Source organism: Triticum urartu, chromosome 5A (genome assembly GCF_056163025.1).
Source record: "Triticum urartu cultivar PI428250 chromosome 5A, HENAU_Tu73, whole genome shotgun sequence".
NCBI classification, from domain to species: domain Eukaryota; kingdom Viridiplantae; phylum Streptophyta; class Magnoliopsida; order Poales; family Poaceae; genus Triticum; species Triticum urartu.
This window is the reverse complement of record NC_141877.1, coordinates 12,902,287-12,917,319: the sequence shown is the minus strand read 5'-3', so window position 1 is coordinate 12,917,319 and position 15,033 is coordinate 12,902,287. Positions and strand designations below refer to the sequence as shown.

General features: G+C 41.5%; 1 long non-coding RNA gene across 3 annotated transcripts; it reads left to right on the top strand.

The window, feature by feature from the left end:
* Positions 1-6,770, top strand: LOC125506916 (uncharacterized). Of its 3 annotated transcripts, none has more exons than XR_015603771.1 (3): positions 1-228; positions 3,854-4,225; positions 6,756-6,770. It is a non-coding gene; the product is annotated as an uncharacterized LOC125506916 (long non-coding RNA). The 3 variants fall into 3 exon arrangements; XR_007282795.2 differs by lacking the exon at positions 6,756-6,770 and adding an exon at positions 4,313-4,367; XR_007282794.2 differs by lacking the exon at positions 6,756-6,770 and adding an exon at positions 4,308-4,367.
* Positions 6,771-15,033: the final 8,263 nt, after the last annotated feature.

The window sequence follows — 15,033 nt, the reverse complement described above, 5'->3', positions numbered from 1 at the left end:
CCTAGGTCATTCCTCCCCCTTCTCCCCCGCATTTCTCGCTCCCGAGAGCGGCGACGGCGTTCAGCGGCGGCTCGAGGCGCACCGGCCATGGCGGCACGGCGGCTGCGCTCGTCGGAGGAGGGTACAACGGAGTCATTCCCACGCGCTTCTCCGTCGAGCGTGGCTCCGGCGCCCGTGCGCATGGCACATCAAGGGGGCAAGAGGGGCGCCGGCCACCGCGTCATGAAGGTGAGCATTAGATCTTAACTTAGATTAATTAAAATTGATGAACATAGGTGGCAGTACTGATCCGTAGCAAATTGGAATTAAAACATCATCAACAGTGGGCAATTGACATCAACATCCAAAACAGTAGCAATCAAACTTGATCTACGGAGGGCCTAAACTTGAGATTGATTTACTGATCATGATATAGGGATCTAAAAGCAATCAAAATTGACGACTGATACCATTATTGCATTAATTATGCATCTATGAGATGCCATTAGCAGGATCACATTGCATCTAGATCACCCAATAACCATGAACAGAAAAGGGATCAGAGGTTCTTTACATGTCACAGCAGTGGACATGATCGCCTGCTCGATGCAGGCGTGATGCAGGGGTGTCGTAGTCGAGGTAGAAGTCCTCCTCAACGTCCTGATGCCCTCAGGACGCCACCGGCACTGTCCGGGGACAGAAGCTGCGGATGGAGTAGGTCTTCCCGTCGTTGCAGCGCTCCCCCTGATCGGATGGGATGAGAGAATATCGGGAGGGGAGTGAAACCGTACGAGAATTGTGATCGCACAGGCTGCCAACCCTCTCCTGTACCCCCTTTTATCTAGCGCTGGCGATAGGGGACCTAAACCATCAGTTGGTTTGGGTGCCCCTGATCAGGGTGCCTCAGTTGGGATAAAAGCCCACGTACGTTGGTGCCTGGGGCCTTTTTCTTTAGTGTTATCTTTCCTTCCTTTTTTTGTTAGACTAATAGATCTAACTGGTCTGTTTAAGCCGTCAGATCAAACCAACACCAGCTACTCCCTGTAAGCCAAATCCCCTTTTGAAATTGAGCAGTTGACCAAATTAACTAGGAAACCTTGACACACGCTTGTGTCCAATAGCTCGATCTGCTGGTGCTAGGAGGGGATTACCATTAGAGCTGCAGCCGGCGCTGAGCACTCATAGTTTCAGGTTATTATTTCTTAGTTAATTTGGTTGAGATGGATGTGGCTGATTCGATTGGAACGAATTCTTGCAGTCTGTAAACCAGTTTATGCCTCAAATAACACGTAGATCTATTGATTGATTCCTTATATCAACGCACTGAATGGGCTCAGAAACGGAGAAGTGCCATGGTGTACTGTGGGTTTTAGCCTTTCGTGAGATGCATAGTTCATCAATGTTCTGTACTATTGGAGCAAGCTTTTCATCCATAAATTCTAAGGTCACTTACCTTCTCTTTCTTTTCATCTGCAATTTTATGTAATGCGCGAGCCCTTTCTTCAAAGTTTTTTGCTAATGTATGAGCCCAATCTAAAATTAATTAGGCTAATGGTGAGTGTTTTAGTTTCCTAGATGGTGATGCTTCTGTTATCGGAATGATGTGCTTTCTATTTTAATGTCTAGACTTGGTTTCATCTTTGTTCACAAGGTGAATACCACTAAATCTTTATACATTCATAGCCCATGCATATATATCTCACTACTTTATAAAGCACCTGCATGAGTACAGAGCTCCCGTGGAAGCTTGGACAAAAGTAAGAAGTGAATCGAAGGCTTGAAATTGCAAGAAGCAACCTGCTTTGATTTAAATAATTTTGGCAGTTTGCCCGTCTATTAGGAGAAATCTCTGCCAATTAATTTCTCCATTATGCAGCCATGCTATTTGATTAGTCACTACTAAGAAAAGGGCTATAGCTAATATATACATTAATGGCGCACCACATATGTGGTGCGCTAGTGCTAACAATTTTTTTCTAAAACTAGTAATGGCGCACCAGGGCATAGTGCGTCATTACTAATTTTAACTAGTAATGGCGCACCACACACTCCGTGCTTCACTACTAATATTTTTTTTCAAAACTAGTAATGGCGCACCAGTGTATAGTGCGCCATTACTAGTTCAAACTAGTAATGGCGCACCACAACCACGGTGCGCCACTACTAACAATTTTTTTATTTTTTTGCAAAACTAGTAATGGCGCACCACGTAACAGGTGCGCCAACCTGGTTACTAATGGCGCATTGTTAGGTGGTGCGCCATTACTAACTTGCTTTGCAACCCCCCCCCTCCCCGTGGACCGCCTTTTCAGTTTTAGAAAAAATAAAATAAAATGATGGAAATGTCAAAAAAATAAAAAAAATTAGTTTTCCATGTGATATGTGGTCTAGTTGTTGGAAAAATTTACAAATATGAATTTCGACTTTATTTGCATGATCTCTCTGGAATTTAGTAAAATGGGCATAACTTTTGCATACGAACTCGGATTAAAAAGTTTTTTATATGAAAAATCATCTACTCGAAAAGTTGCATACGAACCCCGTTCAAGATTTCCAGAATCCCCAAAAACCTAACAAAATGAAAGATACGGGGCTTTTAAGATCTAGAGGGGGGGGGGGGAATGAAAAAAAATTCAAACTTAGTAGTGGCGCACCATTTGGTAGGTGCGCCACTAGTAACAGAAAAAGAATTTGGTTTCAAAAAAAATTGGATTTTTTTTCAAAATATGATACGTAATATGACCGGGAAGTTTGAAATGTTTTTTCAAAATTTCATCACACTCATGAACATGAACAAAGTCCTAGACATCAACAAGGTTTAATAGGATTGATATGATAGATATATCAACAAGTGCCTGTTAAGTGAGTTGGTGCTGGGGTTGGATAGAACTGCGAAGTTAAGCATGTTCGGGCTGGAGTAGTGTGAGGATGGGTGACCTTCTGAGAAGTTTGACCACGGAGTGCGATTTGACTTGAGATTAAGCATATTGACCTGAGATTAAGCCATAGTGGCGCACTTCTAGGCATAGTTAGATCATTACCGGTAAGTTACTTACAACTTTTGAAATGCTGCACACTAGGTATTCTTTTTGTGTCAGTTTATGCTTAACACCTTCTGTGAAGTACAAATGGTAAAGCGAAGAAGAATGATGCGAGCCAAAGAAGAAAGTTGAGGCGATGGTGGTGGTCACCGACGAGGAGGAAGAGCTGGGTTGCATGAGCATTGCGGACGTCCCGCTAAGCGAGTTGGAGCTACTGCACCCCTAGCCCAAGTGGAATGAGCTCATGGAGGGCCTCTAAGGGCCCGACAGCGGCGGTAGTAGGCGTTACCATTAGATCAGGAGGTAGAGGGAGGCGCCACAAGGAGTGGCAACCGAGGACAGGTAGCATCGACTGTGACAAGCAAGCTGTAGAGGCCTGCGCGACCCCTTCAATCACTTGACAGTACAAGCCTGCAATAGTGTCGATTCGGGTAGGTGTGTGGCATGGCCAAATCCTGCCTGATCTGGGCCAACCAATGGATATGTTGTACGCATTGATCTCCCAATCCAACAGGCAATACATGTCTGCAAACGGTCCTGAAAAAAGCCATTCGATAAGAAAAGTAAGTGGTTAGTTGTGCTCAATTTTCTTCTAAAAGAACAATATTTTATATGCATCATAACTAAGTTTTGTATGCTGCAGAAACTTAGGAAAATATGGTGGTTCTGTGTCACTAGGCAATTCAAAGGAGACTACCCAATCTGTAATGACAGGTGGTGGTAGACACCTGGTATTTTGCATTGATGAAATGGCTTCTGTGGGACTAAAATAATGGAGAGAGTTCAGAAAAAATAAATGTGAATGGAGATTAACACCGGTTTCTGTTTTGCAGAATAGTAGTGATGCATTCTCTTCCGACATGCTCCAAATGATGGTTATTAGCAGGATTGGTAAGACAAGCTTCTGGAGATTGGTTTCTCATGCAGCTCCTTGTGATGTTGAAATTAGTGCATCGTTCATTTCTTTCCTTGCTTCCTGTAACAGTGAACTACGGCATAAGCTTCTCTGAGCAGCTTTTTATGGTGTTTCCGTCTTTTAATTTTCCAGCAATTGTGTCAAAGTACCAACCTCAGAGTTGAAAGTGAGAGCCGCAGTTTTTTTTTCACGGATCAAATAGGAATCACTACCACAGTACTGGCCTAACTTTCGTACTAATGCCTAAATCAACCACCTGGGAAGAAGTAACATCATCCTTATTTTCTAGGTACATCTATTTCATCGATCGTTATATCTTCCTTTATTTGTAACTCAATATGGATATTATGCTGACAAGTAGGCTATTACAGTACAGGTGGACAATTTTTTGACATGCCATATTCTTTGTCGGGACAGCAAAATTATTTTCACATGAGAACCTCACACAAAATCGCTGTTTAAATCATTGTTGGATGTTCCATTCTTTGATTATTTTGATACATTCAAACTAAGAATGATGCAAGAAAAAATCCTTCATTGTTCTGGAGAGGTGTTGGAGGCTCTGAGCTGCATATTCTGATAACATAACTGTCAATTCACTGATGGGATTACACCAAATACATAATAAGACCAAACACTGTTTCTACGAATTAGTATCAAGTTGCCAGGAGCAGTGAAGCGCCAATAATGTTCAACTATGGTGCTTGAGGAGATGGATATATATAGTTGTAGGTTGCAGATATACGGCTGGAGCAATATGTAAGTACTATTACAGAATTACTTTAGCTTATGCTGAGTGTTTCTATTAGCTAGATGGTTGTGCTTCATGTCCTAGGATCACATGCTCTTTATGTTCAGAGTACGGTCTGATTATGAATAAGATAATAAAAAGGTTCTTACTTCTAACTACACATTTTGTTAATTCCCAGTTGAAGGCTTCCACGCGCCACCTCCTTCGCCTCCTCCTACGCCGCGTCGAGAAGGGAGCAGTGACGGTAGACGTGGACATGTGCGGTAGGAGCCAAGGGGGGAACGGGGAAACGCGGACACGAGATTCGTGAACCTAGAGAAGAGAAGGTATGCGACCTCGTCCACCTCGGCTGTGTCAGCCGCCGCCAGTGCCACCGTGTCCCGCCTCCGCCTAGCCTGGTCGCAACAAAAGTATGACTGCAGGTGTGGTTCATTCAGTTTTGCAGTTTGATTTAGTTGCTTGTGCATGTGTGTGTGTATACTAAGAGAGAGGGAGAGATTATTCTGTTCTAGCCAGTCGTATTTCTGTGACAAATCTGCTCCCCTCCACTCCTTTTTTATTTGCCTGAAATCTGAACATGAAAAGCAGTTACAAATTGAGAGCAACAGAGTAAACGTTCAAAAGTTTAGAGCCGTGCATGCTTTTGAGATTTAGAGGACGTGTAAGCTGGAAGATGGGTTGCCATGCTTTGTAAGTATGATTAGTTGGAGTACTATTCCATCCGATGCCAGTGCAAAGTCGAAGTAGGCGCTGACGAAGGACGTTAGGGTCTGTTCTTTACATCAACACTTCATTGTCCAAACAGGCGGGCGCGACGCCCTTGTTTTTTTATCTTTTGTCTGTTTTTTTTCATTTTTTATTTTGTTTTTCCCTTCTACAAATTTTAAAATGTTGCAAATTTTGAAAAACATGTTGGAAAAATTATAAAATGTTTGTGAATTCAAAAATATGTGGAAAATCATAAAATTTTCACAGTTTCAAAAAATATTAGTAATTTTACAAAATTGTTCACAAATTTAAAAAAAATCACAATTTGGAAAAAATATATCCGCAAATAAAACATGTTCATTATTTTGAAAAAATAATGGTGTATTCGAAAAAATTCATGAATCCGACAAAAATGTCCATCAAATTTAAGAGCTACCTTGCCAAGTATCGCTTAGCAGATGGTCTACACAGTACAATTACAACCAAAATATTTTCTTTAAACTTTTTTTTGTGCAGATTCAAGTATTTTTTAGATATTCATATCTTTCAAACCCAAGCTCTAAATTTAGCACGCTATTTATGAAAATAGCTCAGAAAAATTTGTAGATTCTAAATATGATGTTATCTTGCATGTTAATTATTTTATGTGCACAATTAATTAGTACTTCTCCTTTTCTATTAAAGGCATGGATGTTTCTTACTCCCATTTTTCGTACGTCACTTATTATCAGATTTTCATCCGTCGTTTGGTTCATCCATTTGCACATAAAACAGAAAAATAAAATAAAATATGTTCATATTTTTTTGCAAATAGTATAAAATATTTATGAATTCAAAAAATGTTCTTTATTTTAGAAATTGTTCGAGAATTTGTAAAAGTGTTTATTTGAAAAATGTTCATGATTTAAAATATGTGCACGAGGTTAAAAAAATGTTCATGATGTCAAAAATTGTTCATAATTTCATGAAATTGAGAGTGATAGTGTATCTCGATCGTGCAACAAAATGTGGTCATAACCACTGAAAATTATGAAAAAAATATCCCGTTGCAACGCACGGGCCCTTTTGCTAGTAATTAATTAAACTTCCTAAAATATATGTGATTCAGTTGCATGTAGCCAAAAATCTGTCGAGGATTCACGCGACTCCGAGTGGAGTGGTGTCAAGAATTCCCACCCCACCAAGCATGGCGAAAACTTTGAGTTCTATGTAGTGGTGTCTTTGTTGCCGGCCTATATGGGCAAAGACCGTACCGTTGTTTCTATTGGCCAGAAAACAAGGATTTCAAAGTGTATTGCCTATTGATCTTACTAATGTGATATTTGTTATGTGTTTGCTGTAATCATGGGTCGTGCTGCAGAAAAGAAGACTACAAGGCTTGCTTAGTGAGATTTCTAAAAGACTGCCCTGTGGTGGGAGAATTCTCCAAAGGCTTGCATGGATGTGGCCCTGCTGTCCGACGACTCGTTGATTTTGATAGGATAACATTGTGTCATGATGATAGTTGTGTTTGGTTGCTTCATGTGGTAGTTTGGATTATGTGGTCACTGACATCCCATCCTTTAGATGTGGTTAAGTATCTAGGGAAGTATGATCTCAATGGGTACATGATGTGCTTGTACTGTGACTCCATTGTCGTAATGAAAATGTAACTGTGTAGCCCCTTCGATAAAGGCAAAAAACATGGTGCAGAACCACACTTAAATCAGAAAATAGTCATCAAGATGGAGGCACGGTGAACTAACACATTTTGGGTGTAAATAGAACTGAAACCAATCTCCCGGGGTACTAAACTACTCCCTCTGTTTCGAATTATTTGTCACATTCTATCTATTTATGCGATAAGTAATTCAGGACGGAGTGAATATATCCATTTTTGTGGCAAGTAACTCGTAACAGAGGGAGTAGCTGAAATAAAGGAGCAGAGGAATCTTTGTGATACCAGGTCCATACTATCACGTGAAAATGCGTACAAAGTACCACATGACAGATTCTGGCTGGCTTCCCACTCTGAGCCGACCACCGGAGACAAGCACAATTGTGCGTACAGACATGGCACGCGTGTAGGGACCGTCCGTCCGGTTCACCCATCGACGTCGACGCGCGCGGCGGACATGCCTTGATGTGCCACAAAACATCAAAAGTTGATGTCGACGGAAATACGAGATTTATTTTTTTCTTATTTGGTAGACATGTCTTTCACATAGGAAACCCATATCATATTATTGACTAAGACGAATGGTTCGTCTGTGTATCTAAGATTGTTCAGATTCACAGTTATCATTTCATACTGTGGGTCTACCTATACCTCGTCTCCTGACAGATTGACTCATTTATACTTAAACAAAGGGACCTTAAAATTATGTCCGTAGTTAAGTTTTTTATATGACCACTATGTAACCATAATATGCGTCATTTTTCCCTCTTGGTTGCTGCATCAAAGCGGACACGACTGTTTTGGTTGGTGCTATTTTGATTTCGGGCGATCGTGTAAAATATATTTCCATTTATCTCGTATCCTTTGTAAGTCAATACAGTCGAAGATGGTCCCCTGGACAATGAGTACAACTCATCAGAAACAGTGTTGTCACCTCTAGACGTGTTTTCAACTTACTGTCGAAAGTCCTGATGTGTTCACATGTAATCTTGTCGTCACACAACTTTGGGTGTTTGAAGCGCAGACTGTTCTTGTGTTCATCGACATACGGGTCACCAAGGTAGAGTTCTGTAGAACTATGTAGTGTGCTTGAGACCAAGAATGACCGTCCGTATATATTATTGAGTCCCCTTCAAGCGTGCCTTTTCCAGTCAGTCTTCCCTCATACCGCGATTGAGGGAGACCACTTCTTAAGGCCAGGAATGAAGTTAACACAAAACCCAATGACATCCTCTGTTTGATGGCCCATGTAGATGCTTTCTTCTGGCCTAGCACGGTTACGGACATATTTTTTAGGACTCCCATGAACCTCTTAAAAGGGAACATATTGTGTAGAAATACGGGGCCCAGAATGACAATCTCGTCGATTAGATGAACTAGGACGTTGTCGGGGAAATGAACCCCAGGCAGACAACGGAACCCGGATCCTTTTCAAAAACAACGGGGCCCAAGAACGCCCCTCAAGCCGGCTCACGCTTGGCCGGGTCGGCCCCTCGATCCGGCCAAGGCTCCACGACCCGGCCCCAACGGCCGGCGCAAGGAAGCCGAACCCGGTATTGTTAAATTGTGATCCAAATTATACCGTGTTGGACTAGACATAGTGTTGGGGAACGTAGTAATTTTAAAAATTTCCTACGCACACGCAAGATCATGGTGAGGTATAGCAACGAGAGGGGAGAGTGTTGTCTACGTACCCTCGTAGACCGAAGCGGAAGCGTTGACACAACGTAGAGGAAGTAGTCGTACGTCTTCCTGATCCGACCGATCCAAGCACCAAACGGACGGTACCTCCGAGTTCTGCACACGTTCAGCTCGATGACGCTCCCCGGGCTCCGATCCAGCAAAGCTTCGGGGAAGAGCTCCGTCAGCACGACGGTGTGGTGACGATCTTGATGTTCAACCGTCGCAGGGCTTCGCCTAAGCACCGCTACAATATGACCGATGTGGAATATGGTGGAGGGGGGCACCGCACACGGCTAAGGAACGATCACGAAGATCAACTTGTGTCTATGAGGTGCCCCTGCCCCCGTATATAAAGGAGTGGAGGAGGGGAGGGCCGGCCCTTTCTATGGCGCGCCCTAGGGAGTCCTACTCCCATCAGGAGTAGGATTCCCCCTTTCCTAGTCCAACTAGGATTCCTTCCATGTAGTAGGAGTAGGAGACAAGGAAGGGGAAAGGAGAAGGGAAGGAAGGAGGGGGCGCAGCCCCTCCCCCTAGTCCAATTCGGACTAGGCCTTGGGGGGCGCGCGGCCTGCCCTAGGCAGCCCCTCTCTCTTTCCCGTATGGCCCAATAAAGCCCAATACTTTTCCCCTGTATTCCCGTAACTCCCCGGTACTTCGAAAAATACCCGAATCACTCGGAACCTTTCCGATGTGTGAATATAGTCGTCCAATATATCGATCTTTACGTCTCGACCATTTCGAGACTCCTCGTCATGTCCCCGATCTCATCCGGGACTCCGAACTCCTTCGGTACATCAAAACTCATAAACTCATAATATAACTGTCATCGAAACCTTAAGCGTGCGGACCCTACGGGTTCGAGAACAATGTAGACATGACCGAGACACGTCTCCGGTCAATAACCAATAGCGGAACCTGGATGCTCATATTGGCTCCTACATATTCTACGAAGATCTTTATCGGTCAGACCGCATAACAGCATACGGTGTTCCCTTTGTCATCGGTATGTTACTTGCCCGAGAATCGATCATCGGTATCCAATACCTAGTTCAATCTCGTTACCGGCAAGTCTCTTTATTCGTTCCATAATACATCATCTCGCAACTAACTCATTAGTTGCATTGCTTGCAAGGCTTAAGTGATGTGCATTACCGAGAGGGCCCAGAGATACCTCTCCGACATTCGGAGTGACAAATCCTAATCTCGAAATACGCCAACCCAACAAGTACCTTCGGTGAAACCTGTAGAGCACCTTTATAATCACCCAGTTACGTTGTGACGTTTGGTAGCATACAAAGTGTTCCTCCGGTAAACGGGAGTTGCATAATCCCATAGTCATAGGAACATGTATAAGTCATGAAGAAAGCAATAGCAACATACTTAAACGATCGAGTGCTAAGCTAACGGAATGGGTCATGTCAATCACATCATTCTCCTAATGATGTCATCCCGTTAATCAAATGACAACTCATGTCTATGGCTAGGAAACTTAACCATCTTTGATCAACGAGCTAGTCAAGTAGAGGCATACTAGTGACACTCTGTTTGTCTATGTATTCACACATATATTATGTTTCCGGTTAATACAATTCTAGCATGAATAATAAACATTTATCATGAAATGAGGAAATCAATAATAACTTTATTATTGCCTCTAGGGCATATTTCCTTCAGTCTCCCACTTGCACTAGAGTCAATAATCTAGTTCACATCGCCATGTGATTTAACACCAATAGTTCACATCACCATGTGATTAACACCCATAGTTCAGATCATCATGTGACCAACACCCAAAGAGTTTACTAGAGTCAATAATCTAGTTCACATCGCTATGTGATTAAGACCCAAAAAGTGATCATGTTTTGCTTGTGAGAGAAGTTTAGTCAACGGGTCTGCCACATTCAGATCCGCATGTATTTTGCAAATTTCTATGTCAACAATGCTCTGCATGGAGCTACTCTAGCTAATTGCTCCCACTTTCAATATGTATCCAGATTGAGACTTAGAGTCATCTGGATCAGTGTCAAAACTTGCATCGACGTAACCCTTTACGACGAACCTTTTGTCACCTCCGTAATTGAGAAACATATCCTTATTCCAGTAAGGATAATTTTGACCATTGTCCATTGATCTACTCCTAGATCACTATTGTACTCCCTCTCTTAACACAGTGTATGGTATACAATAGATCTGGTACACAGCATGGCATACTTTATAGAACCTATGACTGAGGCATAGGGAATGACTTTCATTCTCTTTCTATCTTCTGCCGTGGTCGGGCTTTGAGTCTTACTCAACTTCACACCTTGTAACACAGGCAAGAAACTTTTTCTTTGACTGTTCCATTTTGAACTACTTCAAAATCTTGTCAAGGTATGTACTCATTGAAAAAAAAACTTATCAAGCGTCTTGATCTATCTCTATAGATCTTGATACTCAATATGTAAGCAGCTTCACCGAGGTCTTTCTTTGAAAAACTCCTTTCAAACACTCCTTTATGCTTTGTAGAATAATTCTACATTATTTTCGATCAACAATATGTCATCCACATATACTTATCAGAAATGTTGTAGTGCTCCCACTCACTTTCTTGTAAATACAGGCTTCACCGCAAGTCTGTATAAAACTATATGCTTTGATCAACTTATCAAAGCGTATATTCCAACTCCGAAATGCTTGCACCAGTCCATAAATGGATCGCTGGAGCTTGCATATTTTGTTAGCACCTTTAGGATTGACAAAACCATCTTGTTGCATCACATACAACTCTTCTTTAATAAATCCATTAAGGAATGCAGTTTTTTTTATCCATTTGCCAGATTTCATAAAATGCGGCAATTGCTAACATGATTCGGACAGACTTAAGCATAGATACGAGTGAGAAACTCTCATCGTAGTCAACACCTTGAACTTGTCGAAAACTTTTTGCGACAATTCTAGCTTTGTAGATAGTAACACTACTATCCGTGTCCGTCTTCCTCTTGAAGATCCATTTATTATCAATGGCTTGCCAATCCTCGGGCAAGTCCACCAAAGTCCACACTTTGTTCTCATACATGGATCCTATCTCAGATTTCATGGCCTCAAGCCATTTATCGGAATCTGGGCTCATCATCGCTTCCTCATAGTTCGTAGGTTCGTCATGGTCAAATAACATGACCTCCAGAATAGGATTACCGTACCACTCTGGTGCGGATCTCACTCTGGTTTACCTACGAGATTCGGTAGTAACTTGATCTGAAGTTACATGATCATCATCATTAGCTTCCTCACTAATTGGTGTAGTAGTCACAGGAACAGATTTCTGTGATGAACTATTTTCCAATAAGGGAGAAGGTACAATTACCTTATCAAGTTTTCTACTTTCCTCCCACTCACTTCTTTCGAGAGAAACTCCTTCTCTAGAAAGGATCCATTCTTAGCAACGAATGTCTTGCCTTCGGATCTGTGATAGAAGGTGTACCCAACTGTCTCCTTTGGGTATCCTATGAAGACATATTTCTCCGATTTGAGTTTGAGCTTATCGAGATGAAACTTTTTCACATAAGCATCGCAACTCCAAATTTTAAGAAACGACAGCTTAGGTTTCTTGCCAAACCATAGTTCACATGGTGTCGTCCCAACGGATTTAGATGGTGCCCTATTTAACGTGAATGCAGTTGTCTCTAATGCATAACCCCAAAACGATAGTGGTAGATCGGTAAGAGACATCATAGATCGCACCATATCTAATAAAGTACGGTTATGACGTTCGGACACACCATTATGCTGTGGTGTTCCAGGTGGCGTGAGTAGTGAAACTATTTCACATTGTTTTTAACTGAAGGCCAAACTCGTAACTCAAATATTTGTCTCTACGATCAGATCATAGAAACCATATTTTCTTGTCACGATGATTCTCCACTTCACTCTGAAATTCTTTGAACTTTTCAAATGTTTCAGACTTATGTTTCATCAAGTAGATATACCCATATCTACTCAAATCATCTGTGAAGGTCAGAAAATAACGATACCTGCCGCAAGCCTCAACACTCATCGGATCGCATACATCAGTATGTATTATTTCCAATAAGTCAGTTGCTCGCTCCATTGTTCCGAAGAACATAGTCTTGGTCATCTTGCCCATGAGGCATGGTTCGCAAGCATTAACTGATTCATAATCAAGTGATTCCAAAAGCCCATCAGTATGGAGTTTCTTCATGCGCTTTACACCAATATGACCTAAACGGCAGTGCCACAAATAAGTTGCACTATCATTATTAACTTTGCATCTTTTGGTTTCAATATTATGATTATGTGTATCACTACGATCGAGATCCAATGAACTATTTTCATTGGGTGTGTAATCATATAAGGTTTTATTTATGTAAACAGAACAATAATTTATTCTCTTACTTAAATGAATAACCATATTACAATAAACATGATCAAATCATATTCATGCTCAACACAAACACCAAATAACACTTATTTAGGTTCAACACTAATCCCCAAATTATAGGGAGTGTGCGATGATGATCATATCAATCTTGGAACCACTTCCAACACACATCGTCACTTCACCCTTAACTAGTCTCTGTTTATTCTGCAACTCCCATTTCGAGTTACTAATCTTAGCAACTGAACTAGTATCAAATACTGAGGGGTTTCTATAAACACTAGTAAAGTACACATCAATAACATGTATATCAAATATACTTATGTTCACTTTGCCATCCTTCTTATCCGTCAATCACTAGGGGCAGTTCCGCTTCCAGTGACCAGTCCCTTTGCAGTAGAAGCACTTAGTCTCAGGCTTAGGACCAGACTTGGGCTTCTTCACTTGAACAGCAACTTGCTTGCTGTTCTTCTTGAAGTTCCTCTTCTTCCCTTTGCCCTTTTCTTGAAACTAGTGGTCTTGTCAACCATCAACACTTGATGTTTTTCTATATTTCTACCTTCGTCGATTTCAGCATTACGAAGAGCTTGGGAATCGTTTCCGTTATCCCTTGCATATCATAGTTCATCACGAAGTTCTACTAACTTGGTGATGGTGACTAGAGAATTCTGTCAATCACTATTTTATCTGGAAGATTAACTCCCACTTGATTCAAGCGATTGTAGTACCCAGACAATCTGAGCACATGCTCACTAATTGAGCGATTCTCCTCCATCTTTTAGCTATAGAACTTGTTGGAGACTTATATCTCTCAACTCGGGTATTTGCTTGAAATATTAACTTCAACTCCTGGAACATCTCATATGGTCCATGACGTTCAAAACGTCTTTGAAGTCCCGATTCTAAGCTGTTACGCATGGTGCACAAAACTATCAAGTAGTCATCATATTGAGCTAGCCAAATGTCCATAATGTCTGCATCTGCTCCTGCAATAGGCCCGTCACCTAGCGGTGCATCAAGGACACAATTCTTCTGTGCAGCAATGAGGATAAACCTCAGATCACGGATCCAATCCGCATCATTGCTACTAACATCTTTCAACACAATTTTCTCTAGGAACATATCAAAATAAACATATGAAAGCAACAACGCGAGCTATTGATCCACAACATAGATATGCTAATACTACCAGGACTAAGTTCATGATAAATTAAAGTTCAATTAATCATATTACTAAAGAACTCCCACTTAGATAGACATCCCTCTAATCCTCTAAGTGATCACGTGATCCAAATCAACTATACCATGTCCGATCATCACGTGAGATGGAGCAGTTTCATTGGTGAACATCACTATGCTGATCATATCTACTATATGATTCACGCTCGACCTTTTGGTCTCCTTGTTCCGAGGCCATATCTGTATATGCTTGGCTCGTCAAGTATAACCTGAGTATTCCGCGTGTGCAACTGTTTTGCACTCGTTGTATTTGAACGTAGAGCCTATCACACCTGATCATCACGTGGTGTCTCAGCATGAAGAACTTTCGCAACGGTGCATACTCAGGGAGAACACTTCTTGATAATTGGTGAGAGATCATCTTAAAATGCTACCGTCAAACTAAGAAAAATAAGATGTATAAAAGATAAACATCATATGCAATCAAAATATGTGACATGATATGGCCATCATCATCTTGCGCCTTTGATTTCCATCTCCAAAGTACTGTCATGATCTCTATCGTCACCGGCATGACACCATGATCTCCATCATCTTGATCTATATCAATGTGTCGTCACGTGGTCGCCTCGCCAACAATTGCTCTTGCAACTATTGCTATCGCATAGCGATAAAGTAAAGCAATTATTTGGCGTTTGCATCTTATGCAATAGAGAGACAACCATAAGGATTTTGCTAGTT